Consider the following 15777-nt stretch of genomic DNA (forward strand, 5'->3'; position numbering starts at 1 on the left):
TAGCTAACGCTTTAAGCCGAAAGGAGAGGACGGTACCTCTTCGTGTTAGGGCTCTGAACATCACCATCCATTCGAACCTCAACAGCCAGATCAGAGTAGCCAAGATGAGGCTCTCAAGAAGGAGAATATAACTCATGAACATTTGAACATACTTGTCTCTCGATTCGAGGTTAGGGAGTCTGGACTCCGATGTTATGCCGGAAGAATTTGGGTACCTCTTTATGGAGATCTACGGAACCTTATACTTGATGAAGCACATAAATCGAGATATTCGATTCACCCCGGAGCGGGAAAAATGTACCACGACCTTAAAGAACAGTATTGGTGGCCGAATCTTAAGAAGGACGTTGCGACTTATGTTGGTAAGTGTTTGACTTGCTCGAAGGTTAAAGCCGAGCATCAGAGACCTTCTGGGTTACTTCAACAGCCGGAAATTCCACAATGGAAGTGGGAAAGGATCACGATGGATTTCATCACCAAGCTACCAAAGACGGTGGGTGGATACGATACCATCTGGGTTATTGTTGACCGCCTTACTAAATCTGTACACTTTCTAGCGATGAAGGAAATGGATACGATGGAGAGACTTGCTCAATTATACATCAAGGAGGTTGTATCTCCTCATGGTGTACCTTTATCGATCATCTCCGACCGCGATCCCCGTTTTGCTTCTAGATTTTGGCATTCTTTGCAAGAAGCCATGGAAACTCGTCTTGACATGAGTACTGCTTATCATCCACAGACCGACGGGCAAAGTGAACGAACGATTCAGACCTTGGAAGACATGTTGCGTCCATGTGTCATCGATTTCGGAAAGGCCTGGGAAAGGCATTTGCCGTTAGCCGAATTCTCGTACAACAACAGTTATCACTCAAGCATTACTGCTGCACCTTTTGAAGCATTGTATGGCTGCAAGTGCCGATCCCCTATTTGTTGGGCTGACGTAGGCGAAAAACAAATCACCGGACCCGAGGTAGTCCATGAAACAACGGAGAAGATTGCTCAGATTCAAGCTAGACTTAAGACTGCCCGCGATCGTCAAAAGAGTTATGCCGATCTTAAACGTAAAGACTTTGAATTCAACGTTGGTGATCATGTTATGTTGAAGGTGGCACCTTGGAAAGGTGTGATTCCTTTTGGAAAACGTGGAAAGTTAAACCCACGATACATTGGTCCTTTTGAAATCTTGGAACGTGTTGGACCCGTTGCATACCGTTTGGATCTACCAGCACAATTGAGCTCAGTTCATCCTACCTTCCACGTGACAAACTTGAAGAAGTGTCTTGCTGCACCTGAACTTATCATACCACTTGAGGAACTTACGATTGACGACAAACTCCACTTTGTGGAAGAGCCTATTGAAATTATGGATCGTGAGATCAAAACTTTGAAACGCAACAAGATTCCGATCGTCCGAGTACGATGGAATGCCAATCGAGGACCTGAGTTTACTTGGGAACGAGAGGATCAAATGATGCGGAAGTATCCTCACCTTTTCCCGACTCCTCCATCTACCTCAGCTTAAAATTTCGGGACGAAATTTTTTTTAACAGGTGGGTAATGTAACGACCCTGGATTTTCCAACGTTTTTTTATTAATAATTGTTATTATTAATACTTGTGATTTAACGAATGTATGTTATTACATTTACTTGTTACCATGATTGATCATACTTGACTTTAAATGCCCGAAACGTCTTTGTGACATACGTACATTACACGAATAATATTTTCGAGTATTATTTACATTCATGATTAAGTTTTATTAATCATTTTAATTAACTAAGGTTATTAATTAATTACTTGGGCTTTAATTGGATTTACTTGTTAATTAATGGAACTTGGGCTTTTATTAGTGATTAGTGGGCTTGGAAGCCCACCCTACATCTTATATGGACTTATTTAGCCCATTACTTCATGTAAGTATCACATTATGACTTAACTAGTTAGTTTAGTGCAAAAAGAATCTAGTTACTTGTTCTTTCCCATGCAAGCTTCCTATTAACCAACTTTTAAAGCCTTTTCATGCATGAACCTTGTGGACATTTCCCTCCCCTCCTTTTCCTTTGAAACCGTCAACTATGGGCACATGGGGAGGAGTTTTTGTTTCATTTTTTTGATTACTTATCCTCTTGTATCTTCATTTCTCACACACACTTCAAACTTGCATCTTATTTTCTCTCTTTTTCTCTCTAATCCCTGTAAGTAACAAGCTCATTTCTCTCTTCTTTTCTTTGCCTAAAACCGAAACCAAACATCACATAATCATCATCATATCTTGTTTCATATTGTTGTTTAATTACTTGTTCATGTATGTTACTTAAATACTTGTAATTGTTTGTTGTTTACTTACAAATTATTAAGAATCAAACTTGTTAGTTTGATTCTTCATATTAACTTGTTCTTACAAGACATACAAGAACATAAACTTTCTAGTTTATGTTCTACACTTATTGTTGTAAAGATTAAAGTTCATGTGTTGCAAAAACCATACTTGTAATTCATGTTTGTAAACTTAAAAGTTTACATTCTTAAAGATCAAGACTTTGGCTTGAATCTTTAAAGTATGAACAACCATGACTTGTTACTTGTTTACTTAGTTTATTTCTTTATATTATGCACTTTAAATTCATGTTTGTTGGTTAAAATTGGTCAATTGTTACTAGTTAACTTTGATCTCATTTATCTTGAACAAAAGTTAACTTTAAAAGTTCAAGAACATGTAAGTAAGCTTTCTTTAATTATAACTTTGTACACTTATGTTAGATCTAGACTTTTGAGTCTAGGATCTTCAAGATCTAACTAAGAACTGTGTTCTACAACTTAAGATCTTGATTTTATAAGTTCACTTTCAAGTTTGTAACTTATTATTAGTTTTAAAGTTCATGTATGTGTTAGATCTAAGACTTTGATGTAACTTTGGTTCATCAAAACACTTGCAACACTTAAGTGAGTTGTGCTTCATGTCTTAGACTTACACTTGGGTTATGATGGTCAAACTTTGGTGAAAATGATGCAAACACATCAACGAGTTGTACACTTGAAGCTATATGCATCAAGGATGAGAACCATGATAAGCATCGAGCACCAAGAACCACCGGAACCTACTGACCCTACTGTTCTACTGTTTCTGTGTCTGACCTGTACAACCTAGGCTACTGTAATTATTATTTTCAGATATCTCTGTTCGATTAGATAACTTTTCATTTATGACTCGTCTTAATCCGAGTTATGGTTTAGGATTTATGGCCCTCCGATCGTCACTATGTCCATTTAACGTTGTGCTGAAAAATTCTGACCTACTCGCACTTAGACCATCGCCACGGTCAAACGAATACGAGTTTGCTTCTGTAATTTTTACCACAACTAAAGGACTCATATATGGATCCAGGGCCACTGGTCTTACCTTATTTCAGTAGGTATTGAGGCCGTGGTGACTGACCGAACTCAGCCTTTGTTTTAAACTACTTTCATGAACGAAACTTACTTTACACCTTTTGTTTGATGATGAATGATGATGACCCTTAAGACCTTATTTACATACTTTTAAAACTATTCGGACGATTTACTTACTTAGTACTATTTGACTTAGGTTGAGGACCCGTTTGGACAACCTTCATTACTTGCTTACTTTCCGAGTCATACTTTACCGCTACTTTATCATTGTGAGTTATAGCATTCCCTTTTTACTTTAACTATTTTGGGAACTGAGAATACATGCGGATTTTATGTTTTACATACTAGGCACGAGTACTTAAACTTATATATGTGTGGGTTATACAACGGCATAAACATTCCCTTTAGCTCGGTAACGTTTAATCATTGGTTTTTGAACCGTGAACGCGAATCTTAGATATGGATCCATAGGGTTTGACATCCCCACTCGGGCTAGTCGCGCTAGCATTTAACGAGTGTTTAATACTTCGTAGACATACGCACTTGCCAAGTGTACTTTCAGGGGGTATAAACGTTAAGTTAGTTACCAAGTGCCCACGGTTAAGCATATACTTTATCATACTGTTTTGAAACGCTCTTTGTAGTACTGAAATCTCGTGGCCTACCTTACATACTGTTATACTTAAACTATAGCTCACCAACCTTTGTGTTGACGTTTTTAAGCATGTTTTTCTCAGGTGCTTGAGGTTGCTTCCGCTGTGTCCTAGTCTTGTTGTAGACACCCGTTGCTTTAGAGATGTCACTGCATGAACGTTATCTTGCATTCATAAACTTTAATACTTTTGAACAATGATTTGTAATGACCTAAGGGTCACGTACTATTATCTTTGCTTCTGTTCATAGAAGCATACTTTTGGTTGTAAAACAATTGGCGTTGGTTATGACGTCAGCTTTTATCATGAATGCAAACTTGTTTTGAAAACGCATATAGTGTTTGACCTTGTAATGATCCTGTTGTTGATGATTCGTACACGATGGTTTTGTACGGGGCATCACATTTATACTTTGAACACAAGCACGGAAACAAACATTCCACATGCGAGTTAGAACAAAAGGCCTCAATTCAAATATCATTAGTTACACTTGTAGGGTGTAAATGTGAACTTACGTTGTGTGGATCCATATGGGCTTGACGCACCCTCATTAGGACGGTTCGCTACCGTTAGCGGATGAAATATATTTTTGGGTATAGTGTAGGTTCTAACACTATGATAACGGGGTTCGTAAAATAGTTAAGTCTTGATAATTGGGTGCTCGCGAACGTACAACAACTTTGGAATGCAAACGATTTGGATAATCAACTTATACTAAATCTTGTGGTTCAAAAACAACATTTACAAATACACCTATGATTTTACCAACGTTTTTCGTTGACAGTTTTCTATATGTTTCTCAGGTTCATACTTGGCTACTTTATACATGTTTCCCACACTTTGATTACTTGCTTGGGGTCAAGCATACATGCATACGCTAGTGATAGCACCTTTAGACTCAAACTTAATGTTTACATGCATACACTATTGATAGCACGTGAATTTCAACTTATATTTTGTCGCAAGTTATCTCATTTTTACTTTATAACTTTTGTAAACTTAAACATGTTGTCGAACCATTTGGTAACTTAAAACTTTGCAAGTCATACACATTTCAAACGAATGCGACATAATTTTGGTCAAACGCGTGTCATTTAGGGACTATGACCACGTAACGGGACCTAAGTTGACGGCGCCATCAATGGCGATTTTTTCGGGTCGTCACAGAACTGACACACGTTCTTCTTCCAGAATATGTGGTGCCTTCTTTATTTCGGCGTATCGCCTAGCTTGTGTGCTTTCTGCTTTCAGGAAGGGTTGTCGGGTAGATTTGACAGTTGCCACACCTTGCCTTGTTGGGAATTTAAGCAGACCGTGAGCGGTAAAAGATATTGCACCAAACTTCTGAAAGAACTTTCTTCCTAATATCGCATTAGTGACGGTCACGGATTTAACGACGTAAAAGTTGATGGTCTCACTACGGAGGAAAGGCTGAGTTCCTACCGTGACTGTTACCTTTAGTTTACCCATGGGTTCTTTAGTAGATCCTGTGAGCCAGGAGATGATAGCATTGGACTATCACATTTTCCTTCCGACACATTTTGGGAGTTGGGAGAGGCAATGGGCATACAGAACGTCAACTTCACTTCCTGTATCGGTGTACATTTCCTTGACTCGAAAACTATCAATCAGACCATCAATCACTACCGGTTCCTCCCGATAGTATCGTGTCGGTAGTTTTGGGAAAGTGACTGCAACATCTTTCCAGGATTTGTGTGGGGAGTGCTCATCTTTCTCAATGCTGATCATGTTGATTACGACCTTATCTTTTGTCTTCTCACGCTTCTTGTTGTCTTCCTTTTGCCAGCTGAATGTTTTGTTTGGATCAGCTTTTTTGAATTTCCAGCCCTGCAACAAGTGATTGAGTTCGCCGATTTTGATCTTTGCGATGATGTCGCGCATTAATGCTTTACATTCTTCAGTGTCATGGCCTTTTTCCTCATGGAATTCACAGTATTTGTCTGACTTTTGACCGTCCTGCTTTTCCATTAGTGCCGGAGGGGTGAATTTGGCTTTCACCAGTTCCGTTAGTAGTATCTCTGATATCGGCTAAATACTCACTTTTTACCCCCGATATTAGCCCCATTTATGATAAAGTAATTGACTTTATCATCTAAATAAGCATTTATTTGCTTCATTTGGTAGATTATGTCATTACAAAGGCTATGTTTCAAGAATCACTAAAAACGGATGAAAAACGAGGAAAAACGAGGAAAAGCGAGCAAATCCGACTAAGACGATTAACTCGCGTTTAAATAACTTATTTTATAATTTTTGGATAAGTTTATTTACTTAATCTCATGCTGTAGGATATTTAATTACGAACGCGTGGGTGCAAGAATCGTCAGAAACGGAAACGGTGAAAGACAAGTTACGATCCAGCGAATCAGCAAGCCAAACGGCCTGCCACTATGGCAAACGGTCTGCCAAACGCCCAAGGCAAACGGGCATGGTAAACGTGCTGACTAGTCAAATGGGCCCTGTAAACGGCCTGCCAAATGAAATGCCCCGTCCTAATCCATCCGGACGAAGTCCATATCGATTAAAAACGATTCATAATAGTTGATTTCATCGCGAGGTACTTGACCTCTAAATGATACATTTTACAAACATTGCATTCGTTTTTAAAAGACAAACTTTCATTTCATCGAAAGTTGACAGGTATGCATACCATTTCAGAATATCCAAACTATAAATGACCTAATCTGTCATTTACTTAATAATAATCTCTAATGAACTTCTACGACTCGAATGCAACGTCTTTTGAAATATGTCATGAATGACTCCAAGTAATATCCTTAAAATGAGCTAATTAACAGCGAAAGATTTCTTTCAAACCTGAGAATAAACATGCTTTAAAGTGTCAACCAAAAGGTTGGTGAGTTCATTAGTTTATCATAATCATTCATTTCCATCATTTTAATAGACCACAAGATTTAATATATTATAAAACGTGCAGAAGTCCCATTCCAACTGCACAAAAAATATCTTTCATATGAAGAACACCTGGTGAGGATTCAAAATATAATAGTAACCATCTGTACCGGTCTTTCACCCCACAGCTGAATACATGTGCCTTCAAAATATAGAACCACTGTGCCGGTCTTTACACCCCACGGCTGAACACATGTTTATAAAATATAGGACAACCGGTGCCAAAATGTCATAAATAATAAACCATCCACCCGACTGGGGAGCTCATACGCTCTAACGGAAACCGGGGGCTAATGCGTGTCATAATAATCAACCCCAATCCCAGATAATTCTTTCATAGAATACAGTTAAGGTACTTGTGTCTATTGCGTCAAACATTTATAGAAGCGCATGTATTCTTAGTCCCAAAAATGTAAAGAGTAAAAGGGAGCAAATGAAACTCACCATACTGTATTTCGTAGTAAAAATACATATAACATCATTGAACAAGTGTAAGGTTGGCCTCGGATTCATGAACCTATATCATTCATATATTAACACGTATAATATTAATCAACTAGGTTTATAATGTATTAAGATTAATTCTTTTACATATATAATCATATTACTATCTATATTGTATAATATATCTATATATTATGTATCACTTAATAAAAATAATATTTTGTTTAAAAATATAAAACAATGTAATATTAGTATAGATATGTTGTAGATACATGTTAGATGAATAATGTTTGTTGTACTAATAATAAGAATATTAATAATGATATATAATAGTAATGATAGTGTTAATGAAAATAAAATGATAAATTTAGTAAATATGATAATTTTACTAATAATGATATTTTTTTTAACAATAAGAATCCTTTTAATAATAAAAATAATATTAATAAGAATAAGAATAATAATAATAATATAATAATAATAATAATAATAATAATAATAATAATAATAATAATAATAATAATAATAATAATAATAATAACAATAATAATAATAATAATAAAAATAATGATAACAATATTAGTAATAATACTAATAATAGTAATAATAATAATAATAATAATAATAACAATAATAATAATAATAATAATAATAATAATAATAATAATAATAATAATAATAATAATAATAATAATAATAATAATAATAATAATAATAATAATAATAATAATAATAATAATAATAATAAGAATAATACTACCTCACATGAAAAAGCTCCAAAAAGAAAATAACTGTCTTAGATAGGGCTCGAACTTGAGACCTCTCGCTAAACCCACAACATTCCTTAACCATTCCTCCATTTCTGATTTTCTGAATTAATAATATTCGAATAATATTTTTAACTCATTCTTTCTGTTTCTTAAATCTTATTCCTAACCAAGACCAATTTATTAACTCCATAAATCCATTTACTACTCTAATGGCCCAATAGAAAAAACACGGTCCAACAGGCTCAAGCAATCACAACAGCCCAGCTTTTATTGTAAAAAAATATATTTGAAATCGCCAACTTCTAGTTTCGAACCTGGGACCTTTCGGTTAAACACCAACAGACACCAACCATCAAGCTGTTTGTTCTTTTCTGATATATATAATCCAGAATTAAAACTATGTAACGTATCTTGTCTGTTTTTCTCCTTCTTAATTAATCAACTGGAATTTCAAACTAGTCAGTATCCATTATCATTTCCTTATTCTATATTATCAACTTATCATAATCATAACTTAATCCTAATAATCTTATTTATGTTATCATTATCATAATCATAATCATAACGTAATCATAATTATAATCATACGCATGATCATATAACATAAACATCATTCCTATCATCTAACCTTATCATCATCATCTAATCATAATCATACGCCATTCTCATCATCATATAATCTCGTTGTCACCTTCATCGTTTATCTCGCCATTACCATAATCATTTCATCATCTATTTTAATTTGTCCAACAGCAAAACAAAAATCCAATAAATAAGATAATACGGCCCAAGTCAGAAAATCATATACCTTGGCCCAACAAACAAATGATGGAGATAGATCGGTTCTTTTGCTTCTCTTCCGAACAGTTCTGATCCCACAGCAAAATAATTATATAACGAATCTGGCCAGATGTACTCATAAAGTAGTGGTGGCCAACAAATAAGGAAAAGCAAAATTTAATCCTGGCCCAACAAACAATATAAAAATCCGCCATCATGGAGTACGTATTATTTAATTTGGATTGAGGGTTTGGTTCCTCTTTTCCTTATTCCTTTTAATTCGACCGACTCAGGCACGTTATGCATATTTTTAAATTGAATTGTGGGTTGTAGGGCTCCTTTGGTTGCTATCTGTCGACCTCAAGGTAAAAGAAAAAGGGTTCGTGAAAACATCTTTTATCAATCTTCATCATCTCATCCTTCCTTTATATATGTCACTGTATTAGTTGATTTGGAAAAAAAAATATGAAAACAGCGATAATTTTCATCATCAATCAATCTTCGTTTTCCTTTTCTTCATCTCTGTAGTAATGGTGGCGAGCAAGGATGAGTTGAAAATGTTTTATAATCGTAAGTCGTAACAAACAAGGAATCAAGTTGTGATTACATGATGGTTGTGAAGGTTCATGGTCATGAGATGGATCCAATACAGCTATATATTTTTGATTGGATGAGTGTGGTGGTATTGTGGTTAATTGTGATTATTGTGTCTGTTCTTTTTTTAGGCCAGAAGGTTGAAGCGAACGACTTATGGTGATCAAGCTAAGGTGGTGGTTGGAAGGTAGGGTGACAAAGATGAAGATGGCGTTTTTGAGATGGTGATGATTGTTGATGATAGTTTGGATTGTGGTCACGAATGACACAATAACAGATGTAAAAGTACTCGATATCAAAACAGAAATAACTAGTATCGTGTAGCAGGAAAGAAGATACTCGTAAAAATTGTAAAAGGTGGTGATTTTAAGGTATTGAAAGGTGATGGGTTTCGATGGTTTTGTGTTGTTTTTAATTGATAATGGCGATAGGTGAAATGTCCCGTTCTTATTGATTAAAAACGTTCCATATTAATTGATTTCGTTGCGAGGTTTTGACCTCTATATGAGACGTTTTTCAAAGACTGCATTCATTTTAAAACAAACCATAACCTTTATTTCATCAATAAAGGTTTAAAAAGCTTTACATAGATTATCAAATAATGATAATCTAAAATATCCTGTTTACACACGACCATTACATAATGGTTTACAATACAAATATGTTACAACAAAATAAGTTTCTTGAATGCAGTTTTTACACAATATCATACAAGCATGGACTCCAAATCTCGTCCTTATTTAAGTATGCGACAGCGGAAGCTCTTAATAATCACCTGAGAATAAACATGCTTAAAACGTCAACAAAAATGTTGGTGAGTTATAGGTTTAACCTATATATATCAAATCATAATAATAGACGACAAGATTTCATATTTCAATACACATCCCATACATAGAGATAAAAATCATTCATATGGTGAACACCTGGTAACCGACATCAACAAGATGCATATATAAGAATATCCCCATCATTCCGGGACACCCTTCGGATATGATATAAATTTCGATGTACTAAAGCATCCGGTACTTTGGATGGGGTTTGTTAGGCCCAATAGATCTATCTTTAGGATTCGCGTCAATTAGGGTGTCTGTTCCCTAATTCTTAGATTACCAGACATAATAAAAGGGGCATATTCTATTTCGATAATTCAACCATAGAATGTAGTTTCACGTACTTGTGTCTATTTTGTAAATAATTTATAAAACCTGCATGTATTCTCATCCCAAAAATATTAGATTTTAAAAGTGGGACTATAACTCACTTTCACAGATTTTTACTTCGTCGGGAAGTAAGACTTGACCACTGGTTGATTCACGAACCTATAACAATATATACATATATATCAAAGTATGTTCAAAATATATTTACAACACTTTTAATATATTTTGATGTTTTAAGTTTATTAAGTCAGCTGTCCTCGTTAGTAACCTACAACTAGTTGTCCACAGTTAGATGTACATAAATAAATCGATAAATATTATCTTGAATCAATCCACGACCCAGTGTATATGTATCTCGGTATTGATCACAACTCAAACTATATATATTTTGGAATCAACCTCAACCCTGTATAGCTAACTCCAACATTCACATATAGAGTGTTTATGGTTGTTCCGAAATATATATAGATGTGTCGACATGATAGGTCGAAACATTGTATACGTGTCTATGGTATCTCAAGATTACATAATATATAATACAAGTTGATTAAGTTATGGTTGGAATAGATTTGTTACCAATTTTCACGTAGCTAAAATGAGAAAAATTATCCAATCTTGTTTTACCCATAACTTCTTCATTTTAAATCCGTTTTGAGTGAATCAAATTGCTATGGTTTCATATTGAACTCTATTTTTTGAATCTAAACAGAAAAAGTATAGGTTTATTGTCGGAAAAATAAGTTACAAGTCATTTTTGTAAAGGTAGTCATTTCAGTCGAAAGAACGACGTCTAGATGACCATTTTAGAAAACAACCTTCCACTTTGAGTTTAACCATAATTTTTGGATATATTTTCATGTTCATAATAAAAATCATTTTCTCAGAATAACAACTTTTAAATCAAAGTTTATCATAGTTTTTAATTAACTAACCCAAAACAGCCCGCGGTGTTACTACGACGGCGTAAATCCGGTTTTACGGTGTTTTTCGTGTCTCCAGGTTTTAAATCATTAAGTTAGCATATCATATAGATATAAAACATGTGTTTAGTTGATTTTAAAAGTCAAGTTAGCAGGATTAACTTTTGTTTGCGAACAAGTTTAGAATTAACTAAACTATGTTCTAGTGATTACAAGTTTAAACCTTCGAATAAGATAACTTTATATGAATGAATCAAATGATGTTATGAACATCATTACTACCTTAAGTTCTTTGGATAAACCTACTAGAAAAAAGAAAAATGGATCTAGCTTCAATGGATCCTTGGATGGCTCGAAGTTCTTGAAGCAGAATCATGACACGAAAACAAGTTCAAGTAAGATCATCACTTGAAATAAGATTGTTATAGTTATAGAAATTGAACCAAAGTTTGAATATGATTATTACCTTGTATTAGAATGATAACCTACTGTAAGAAACAAAGATTTCTTGAGGTTGGATGATCACCTTACAAGATTGGAAGTGAGCTAGCAAACTTGAAAGTATTCTTGATTTTATGTAACTAGAACTTGTAGAATATATGAAGAACACTTAGAACTTGAAGATAGAACTTGATAGAGATCAATTAGATGAAGAAAATTGAAGAATGAAAGTGTTTGTAGGTGTTTTTGGTCGTTGGTGTATGGATTAGATATAAAGGATATGTAATTTTGTTTTCATGTAAATAAGTCATGAATGATTACTCATATTTTTGTAATTTTATGAGATATTTCATGCTAGTTGCCAAATGATGGTTCCCACATGTGTTAGGTGACTCACATGGGCTGCTAAGAGCTAATCATTGGAGTGTATATACCAATAGTACATACATCTAAAATCTGTGTATTGTACGAGTACGAATACGGGTGCATACGAGTAGAATTGTTGATGAAACTGAACGAGGATGTAATTGTAAGCATTTTTGTTAAGTAGAAGTATTTTGATAAGTGTATTGAAGTCTTTCAAAAGTGTATAAATACATATTAAAACACTACATGTATATACATTTTAACTGAGTCGTTAAGTCATCGTTAGTCGTTACATGTAAGTGTTGTTTTGAAACCTTTAGGTTAACGATCTTGTTAAATGTTGTTAACACAATATTTATAATATCAAATGAGATTTTAAATTATTATATTATCATGATATTATCATGTATGAATATCTCTTAATATGATATATATACATTAAATGTCTTTACAACGATAATCGTTACATATATGTCTCGTTTAAAAATCATTAAGTTAGTACTCTTGTTTTTACATATGTAGTTCATTGTTAATATACTTAATGATATGTTTACTTATCATAGTATCATGTTTAGTATCATGTTAAATATATATATATATATCCATATATATGTCATCATATAGTTTTTACAAGTTTTAACGTTCGTGAATCACCGGTCAACTTGGGTGGTCAATTGTCTATATGAAACATATTTCAATTAATCAAGTATTAACAAGTTTTATTGCTTAACATGTTAGAAACATTTAATCATGTAAATATCAATCTCAATTAATATATATAAACATGGAAAAGTTCGGGTCACTACAGTACCTACCCGTTAAATAAATTTTGTCCCGAAATTTTAAGCTGTTGAAGGTGTTGACGAATCTTCTGGAAATAGATGCGGGTATTTCTTCTTCATCTGATCTTCACACTCCCAGGTGAACTCGGGTCCTCTACGAGCATTCCATCGAACCTTAACAATTGGTATCTTGTTTTGCTTAAGTCTTTTAACCTCACGATCCATTATTTCGACGGGTTCTTCGATGAATTGAAGTTTTTCGTTGATTTGGATTTCATCTAACGGAATAGTGAGATCTTCTTTAGCAAAACATTTCTTCAAATTCGAGACGTGGAAAGTGTTATGTACAGCCGCGAGTTGTTGAGGTAACTCAAGTCGGTAAGCTACTGGTCCGACACGATCAATAATCTTGAATGGTCCAATATACCTTGGATTTAATTTCCCTCGTTTACCAAATCGAACAACGCCTTTCCAAGGTGCAACTTTAAGCATGACCATCTCTCCAATTTCAAATTCTATATCTTTTCTTTTAATGTCAGCGTAGCTCTTTTGTCGACTTTGGGCGGTTTTCAACCGTTGTTGAATTTGGATGATCTTCTCGGTAGTTTCTTGTATAATCTCCGGACCCGTAATCTGTCTATCCCCCACTTCACTCCAACAAATCGGAGACCTGCACTTTCTACCATAAAGTGCTTCAAACGGTGCCATCTCAATGCTTGAATGGTAGCTGTTGTTGTAGGAAAATTCTGCTAACGGTAGATGTCGATCCCAACTGTTTCCGAAATCAATAACACATGCTCGTAGCATGTTTTCAAGCGTTTGTATCGTCCTTTCGCTCTGCCCATCAGTTTGTGGATGATAGGCAGTACTCATGTCTAGATGAGTTCCTAATGTTTGCTGTAATGTCTGCCAGAATCTTGAAATAAATCTGCCATCCCTATCAGAGATAATAGAGATTGGTATTCCATGTCTGGAGACGACTTCCTTCAAATACAGTCGTGCTAACTTCTCCATCTTGTCATCTTCTCTTATTGGCAGGAAGTGTGCTGATTTGGTGAGACGATCAACTATTACCCAAATAGTATCAAAACCACTTGCAGTCCTTGGCAATTTAGTGATGAAATCCATGGTAATGTTTTCCCATTTCCATTCCGGGATTTCGGGTTGTTGAAGTAGACCTGATGGTTTCTGATGCTCAGCTTTGACCTTAGAACACGTCAAACATTCTCCTACGTATTTAGCAACATCGGCTTTCATACCCGGCCACCAAAAATGTTTCTTGAGATCGTTGTACATCTTCCCCGTTCCAGGATGTATTGAGTATCTGGTTTTATAAGCTTCTCTAAGTACCATTTCTCTCATATCTCCAAATTTTGGTACCCAAATCCTTTCAGCCCTATACCGGGTTCCGTCTTCCCGAATATTAAGATGCTTCTCCGATCCTTTGGGTATTTCATCCTTTAAATTTCCCTTTTTTAAAACTCCTTGTTGCGCCTCCTTTATTTGAGTAGTAAGGTTATTATGAATCATTATATTCATAGATTTTACTCGAATGGGTTCTCTGTCCTTCCTGCTCAAGGCATCGGCAACCACATTTGCCTTCCCCGGGTGGTAACGAATCTCAAAGTCGTAATCATTCAATAATTCAATCCACCTACGCTGCCTCATATTCAGTTGTTTCTGATTAAATATGTGTTGAAGACTTTTGTGGTCGGTATATATAATACTTTTGACCCCATATAAGTAGTGCCTCCAAGTCTTTAATGCAAAAACAACCGCGCCTAATTCCAAATCATGCGTCGTATAATTTTGTTCGTGAATCTTTAATTGTCTAGACGCATAAGCAATCACCTTCGTTCGTTGCATTAATACACAACCGAGACCTTGCTTTGATGCGTCACAATAAATCACAAAATCATCATTCCCTTCAGGCAATGACAATATAGGTGCCGTAGTTAGCTTTTTCTTCAATAACTGAAACGCTTTCTCTTGTTCATCATTCCATTCAAATTTCTTCCCTTTATGCGTTAATGCAGTCAAGGGTTTTGCTATTCTGGAAAAGTCTTGGATGAACCTTCTGTAGTAACCAGCTAGTCCTAAAAACTGGCGTATGTGTTTCGGAGTTTTCGGGGTTTCCCACTTTTCAACAGTTTCTATCTTTGCCGGATCCACCTTAATACCTTCTTTGTTCACTATGTGACCGAGAAATTGAACTTCTTCCAACCAAAATGCACACTTTGAAAACTTAGCGTACAATTCTTTCTTCCTCAATACTTCTAACACCTTTCTCAAATGTTCACCGTGTTCTTGGTCATTCTTTGAGTAAATAAGTATGTCATCAATGAAAACAATGACAAACTTGTCAAGGTATGGTCCACACACTCGGTTCATAAGGTCCATGAACACAGCTGGTGCATTAGTTAAACCAAACGGCATGACCATAAACTCGTAATGACCGTAACATGTTCTGAAAGCAGTCTTTGGAATATCATCTTCTTTCACCCGCATTTGATGATACCCGGAACGTAAGTCATT

Source organism: Rutidosis leptorrhynchoides, chromosome 3 (genome assembly GCF_046630445.1).
Source record: "Rutidosis leptorrhynchoides isolate AG116_Rl617_1_P2 chromosome 3, CSIRO_AGI_Rlap_v1, whole genome shotgun sequence".
In the NCBI taxonomy this organism is placed as follows: domain Eukaryota; kingdom Viridiplantae; phylum Streptophyta; class Magnoliopsida; order Asterales; family Asteraceae; genus Rutidosis; species Rutidosis leptorrhynchoides.